Raw genomic sequence first — 7327 nt, 5'->3', positions numbered from 1 at the left:
TATAGGTGAGGTGCCATGGCCGACTTGGAATGCGCTGCCTAAGTGAGCACGGCAAATGCAACATGTGAAGGGCGTCATTATTAACAGGAACAGTTTTACCTTCCGATTTGCTGAGTCTAAATGTTGTGACTTCTCCCCACCCTCGAGATTAGAAAGCTCCTCCTATCTACCCGTCTATACAGCCTGGTTGACGTCAACATATGTCGAAGTACTTTGAACTTTCCTCATTTCAATGGTCACTTGTGCCAAAAGGCAGCACGATTCTAAATCGTTCAATAGTACGGAATACTAGAGTCAGATATCACACGCATCAATTATAAATTACATGGTAATGGACAAATTGGACCGATTCATCATTCTTGCCACTGATGGCATATAAAGTAATGTGAATACGATGTCTTATAAGGAAAATTTTTGATGACACCAAAAACTGCGGTGAGCATTAATAAATACATGATGTTAGTTGCTTTGGAAGTGGTTTGAATCCATAGCTCCAGTTTGAAATTACCCCCCCCCCCCCGGAAAAAAAAAAAGGCCTACACGAAGACAATAAAAGGGAAAAATACACAATATTCCACCCCCGCATTTTAAATGCATTTCAAAAATGAATTATTAACGATAACGCCAGACAAAATGTCACCATCACATTAACAGTCGTTTGATAATATTAATCGAGTCTCGTTGGTAAAAGCATGCCTGAAACATAATGTGTACGCCAGCTCAACCTTTCAAGTACAACGAAGAGTGATCGCGTTATTGCTCTCTATCTCTTTTATCTGACAGAAGATGAGATGAAAACAAAACGCAACAAAAGGACGTGTCTGCACAACGAATAATTAAAGACTACAGCGTGATTCAGAATGATCTGGACCCAAATTTAAGAAAATATTTTAAAAATATGTAGCAGTTATCAAATTTATTGAATTGCGTACTGATGTAACTGCATAGACAATGCAGTCACAACTTTACGCGATTTTAATCAATCTGTTGAACCATGGAACCGTGGTCAGAGTATTTTTAGCGGGCGCTCTTTGCTGGTGCTTTTCTTCAAAATGGTACAATGGATTATATACATGAAACTTTTACCAAAATTTGTCCAAAATACCAGCCTGTAACATTTGTACTTGTTTTGATAATTGCTACATATTTTCAATATTTTCTTTAATTTGGGTCCAGATCATTCTGACTCACCCTGGATATAGGCCTACTCGTCAGATGTCAGTGTTTATGAAATTGTGCCTAAAGGAAAAATCATTCAAAGCGGTAAGGGATAATAGAGAATTTCTTTTATCTGGAAAAAGATGAAATGAAAACAAACTGCAAAGAAAAGCGCGCGTTTGTTCCACGATCATTCAAAAGTTACTCGTCATTCGTCAGATGTTTCCATTCCTCAAGAGCGAATTTATTTGTCTAAAGGTGAGAGGAACCCCAACCGATTCATGTCGCAGGTGGGACGTTTGCTGTGGTTTCTCCGATCGCCTCGCTAAATCAATGATTTGTGATCGCCTTCAAGGCTATAGACACCTCCATGTCCAAACCACCTGGTATTCTGACTTGGTCAGTCTTCAGAAGAAAACAAAACAACTCTCTGATTCTACCCCCCAAAAAAATTTATTACGAGAGGGTCGACTTTCACCCTAGTTGAAATATGATTTATTTTAATCTGATTTCGAGATGATGGTTTGGTTTTTGTTTAACCATTTGAGACAAACGCTGGCTTGCGGAACTAGGGCGCACCGCGCGTGAGACGTCAAAAGATTTTACATTCTGAGGTGAAAATAAAAGAGAAAAAACAAACAGACACCATAATGAGTAAACATTTAGTCGTGTCGGGACAAAGTACGGAACGGCGAATTAGAAAAAAAATTAAAAAAATATGTGGCTCCTTCCATTTCATAAAGTACATGTTATTGACTAGTATAACTCTGAAAATTTCACGTAATTTGCATACTGTATTCCCAAGTTGCGTCGATTTTTTAAGATCACAAAATTCAGCTGTCCACCACTGATCTTACTGTTGTACGATCTAATGATTACCATAAAATAGTTATACCTCTGTCTTGAATACTGTATTCTCATTGGCTTAGAACTATCGCGTGTTAAGTTTATAGTCATGACCCTCCCACCACAGGAAGCGTGATATGACATTGTAGGATCTTTGGTACGTACGGTATTAAACGCCTGTATCGTTGGTACCCACGATATTTTCACCATTTTTTCACATGAGACTGGAAGCAGCGAACTAGCAGACGATCAGCTGTTTCGAGCACGCGACATGCATGTGAGTTGACGTTCGATTGTCATGATTGTTGCGTTTACTGCCGTTTGTTCGTGATTTTTACATCACAATCCAAAACATCCAAGACAGAGGCATAAAACAATTGTTGGCTGCTGTGATGTGGGATATGCCGTTTTGAACACCCTTGGGGCGCAATAAAAGCCTCGGCTCGGCTTGCATAGCACCCGCGGCTTCGCCTCGGGTGCTATGCGCCCCTCGGGTGTTCAAAACGCCATATCCCACATCACAAAAGTCAACATGTTAAATGAAACATTTATGTTTTCCCGCCTCGATGAATGGAGGAGAACTTTCAAAGGAAAACATACCAAAATCTCAATTGATATTTCAGGAAAAGTAAATGACTTGTTCCTCATTTTCAAATCACAAAATCTTACAATGAAACTAATGTTTCAGTCCTGATTTAGATGATTAAAATCTCGTTTGTAATCGAATGCCTGTGTGTAATCTGTCATTCTCACTCATCTCAACAGCTTCCAATGGCATTCCATGGACAGCTATAAAAAAAAAAATGGTTCGTTTGGTAAAACGTGCATAACGTCTGATGGCATGGATTAATTTCAGTAATTCTTTCTTTGAGATGAGTGTAAGATAAACTTCATTGGTGTTTCAAATTTGATTGCATTTTCAGCTCTGGCAGGAGCTTCTACACGTCACTTGGTGGTCCGTCGGTCGGTCTGTCCCGAAAATTGACCAAAAGTATGGTGTTCCAAAATTTGCCATCGGCGTCGTATTTGCCATCGGCGTCGACAGAGATCACTTTGATAGATTTCATTTCAACGATTATTATTAAAGAACAATGGAACATTCTCACTCTGGCATGTACATTTTAGGATTATCTGATTTATACATCCCCCACTTTCCTTATCGCCTCCCTTGCGCACGATTTGTTAAGGCTTTCGTTCTATGTTTGTGAATGTCACCTACTCTAAAAATCGAACCTTTGGCGAGCAGCGATTCCCTGTCCCATAGATGAACTCCTGCTTCCCAATTCCTGAACAATCAAGGGCAGCTGCATCAACATTGACGTTCCTCAAGCATGATGGGTGTTTCTAAATAACCCGGCCTTCGACTTCAATACTCACATGTACAGTTGTGTTGCTATCTTAATAATTACAGGATGGGCTATCGGCCCACTCCCAAGCCCTGTAACCCCCGAGGCATGATAGCGAACAGAAAAGAGACCACAATTTCCTCCTCAAGTCATGGCGTTGAATAGTGGTCAAATGCCTTGTGGGTCAATATTTGGACCCGAAATTTATAAAAAGACACACATACATTAACGTCAGTTCTGCTAGTGTTTGTAGATAATTGTAAACCAAGGATTTATATCAGGAAGACCGGGTCTGAACACTTGTGCCCTTAAGCAAGGCACTTAACCATTATTGCTTCGTCCTTCGGATGGGCCGTAAAGCCGTAGGTCCTGTGTGTTGTGTAATGCAATGCACGTAAAAGAACCCAGTAACACTTATCGCTAAGAGAAGGGGTTTGCACCGGTGTTTCTGGCCTCCTGTTTAAACTCCCCTGCGGAGTATTTAGGAGAAGAACCAACCAAGTACCAAGTACCAATTGTCATTTTGTTTTCATCGTGTCTTTCATTTTCCTTTCTCTGCAAGTTTTTTTCTTCAACTTAAACAATTGATAGGCGCATAAAGTTTATTTGTATCATATACGGCGCCCCATGATGCCATCTGGTGTCAAGCCCCCCCCCCCCTCCCCTCCCCTTCGCTTTTGAATTTCCACGGCCGGGGTATTTTTGGTCATCCCCCTCCCCCCACTCGCCGAAATGGATCTACACTAGTGGCCAAAGTATTCGACTGGCCGCTGATTATATGATGAAGATACACATGCAGCTTCAGCATCTGTAAATCAATTATTTCGGTTGAAAAGTCGTCTTACGGCCTGCGAGAGTGACCATAGAATGGTTGCAAGAACGGAATGAAATTAAGTGTCAAGTTTCCAGCACTTGCAGAGCTTTACTCCCTCAAATAGTGCACTTCATTACACGGTCACGGACTCGGTTGGCATGGCAACTTAATGATGGTGCACGCAGGATTTGCAGCGACACAGTTGCTCCCAACTTTCACGGTTTTCCAGATTTCATCTGTAATTATATACGGTCAGTTGAAAAGTACGAAGATGTGTTGCTAATACGTGCACTTCTTCATGCGCCTCACATCATTAGGGCAACAACAGTTTCCAGTAACTGCGTGATTATTTAACAAGTGCCATTTCACAGCAACCTTTGAAATCCCTAGAACTCCACGTCCAAGCTAGTTAGTAGTGGGTCAGAACACCTCCCCTTCCACCCCTACGACCAGGGTTCAATCCCGACCAGGCTGACGTGTGTATATTGCGTTTTCAGTCATACCCGAATCCGTAAGGGTTCCTAGAACGTTTACCCCCGACTAAAAGAGTAAACATTTTATTGACTTGCAATTGTCAACAAGTTTCTTCGGGGTTTCAATCAACAGTGCCTAACTTGCTTTTGAGGAATCCTTGATTTCATCACCAGAATTACATGCTTATAGACAAAAAACGCGCACGCAAACTGCCGTGTACCGACTGTGATTCTATTATAGTTCCCGCCGAACAACTCAAGCATTTTGGAAATGGGTAATTCGATAATATTGGGGTCCAAAATGTGACAGTTTTACTGTCCCTGTGTTGAATTACAAAATTGTAATGTATGATGTAACAGGAAAAGGGGGAAAAGGTGTACCCCAAATTTATAGGGTGATGACGACTATGACCGATGTTAAATGGTAGTCTTCGCGCGATCCGAGACAACATTGACCCGATGAAGCTACAATCCCGGCCAAAATGATTGGGACACTTCCTGAGCCTGCCACGGTCACCCACTCCCCTGCTCCCCCGGTCAATGTTGTTCTCTCCAGCTGATGGAGCACACACCGCGCAATGAGAGACAACATTGAACGGGGGCCGGGGGGTTGGAGGCCCAGCGAGATTTGGCCAGGATTGTAGCCATGATCAACTTCCCCACAACCTGCACTTGAACCTAACCTGCATTGCGCCCCTTGAACGTTTGTCATTATTAATCTGCACCAACTTCGATTCGACATTTTGGCCGCATCAGAAAGTCCATCAACGACGATAATTATGAGCGGAAGGAATAATCGAAATACGCCGAGTTGTGTCAACACGCGAGCGCGCTGACCCCGTCGCGACGGTGGACGGTGGCTGGCAAATCATGAATAAGTTACGCCTATGACACGAATAATTTATTCAGAAGAAGACGTGAATAGTCTTTCTGTATTTTAACTTAGTATTTGCCCTTTACCGACCAACACTGTACACTTATATTCCAGGGCTCAACCCCTTGCGAGAAAAAAAATCCACGCAAAACATGGGAGAAACAAATCCACGAGAAACTTCAAGTATCAAAAATAGCAATAGTTGTGATTAACAAAAATGATATATAGGTTTTCCCGGTCAATTTCCTGAAATGTTCATTCACTGCTGAAAATCGGTCATTCATATTCGTCTGAATTTGAATGCGCGTCTTTAATCCATTTCAATTCAACGAAAGTTCAATCGTTTTCATTGTCCGTGCACTCGGTTTTGAGAAACAGACGGCCAATTACGTTACCTGTGCATTCATTTACGCAAGCAAATAGATTGACGGTTAATGAAAAAGAAACCCCTAATTGACATGTATCTGGCGCCGATGGCATTAAACTAAAAGTGAAATAGAATGTTGAATGTTTGAAATCGCCCTCTAAAAGCGAACAAGAAGTCTCGTAAACGAATCTGGATGGACATAAACGTGCTGCTCAATCACTTAATTGATTGATCTGAAATGGAATCAAATGCTCTGGTAGCGAAAATGAAACGCGTGTTCAGAGCGATTCTCAAATTCAGCCGAAAATGAATGGCCGAAATTCAGAAGTGAATGAACATTTCAGGAAATTGGCCGGGAAAACCTATACATTCGAAATAAAAGAAGGTACACGCATCTCACGGGCATAACTCATTTGCAACATACGTTGACAATAGACAAGGAATAATTGTCGATTACTTAGAACTTGTGCACGATATCAACAACCAGGACTACTTGGTACACCTAGTCAGACTATACCTCTTGTATAAAAATATGTTCGATTTTGTGAAATTAACCCTGTAAAACTGATTTTTTTTTAACGGCAACCGAGAAGCTTGACCAAAGTTATTTCAAAGCTCAAAAAGTCTATATTGTATTTCCAAGTCCCCAGAGCCCTCAGAAAAAAGCCAGCCCCGAGACACAGTGACGTCACGGTTTGTTTCCTATAGGAGCCAGGTGGGATGAGATCCACCCAGCTCTCATAAAAACATGCACATGTATAGAAAGCGTGACGTCATTATTTCTTAGGTCTATTGTCTTTAAGACTTGAAAATGCACCTGTGTCCCACTTAAGTTTTTTTTTCAATTTTCGTTTTGCCATTTTAAAGGGCATTTTGGTGCCTTTTTTGTTTTTATGCAAATAACAATTTGCATATTCATGAGCAAAATGTGTGATGTCATTTCAGGCAGAAACCGCAATGTTACAAGCTATTTCAGCAGCAAAATTTGCCAGAGTTTTTGATCTTTTGCTGTCGTAAATTTCCTTTTCTCTTGTGATTCGTTGTTGTTTCAGTACATGGCAGTAGACCAGTGGGCGAAATTTTCTCACAAATGTTTCCAATGAACAAATTTTGGGTTCACAATTTGAAAAGAAAACCCCTAAACTGAACACTGTCTTCCTGAAAGGACAGCTTAACGCCAGCGCCCTCATTAATCAGTAAAAGCATAGACAATTTGAAATGTTTAAAGAAGTGCACTTTTCAAAAAGATTAACCAAAAAGAGATGTCAAATAGTTTTCATACAAAAGAGGAGTGGAACGTTGAACAAAATATGTTCCCAAGTAAAATTCACGTAACGGGCCCTCTGAAGTTTTAACTTTGTTCCTCTCTTGTTCTTTAGTTCTCAGCTATGACTCGGCTTTATCTCCAAGAAGACCTACGTGACTGGTTTGCACGACGTAGGAGACGGC

The sequence above is a fragment of the Patiria miniata genome, unplaced genomic scaffold (assembly GCF_015706575.1).
Source record: "Patiria miniata isolate m_02_andy unplaced genomic scaffold, ASM1570657v1 HiC_scaffold_3, whole genome shotgun sequence".
NCBI classification, from domain to species: Eukaryota; Metazoa; Echinodermata; class Asteroidea; order Valvatida; family Asterinidae; genus Patiria; species Patiria miniata.
Note: the sequence above shows the minus strand (reverse complement) of the source record.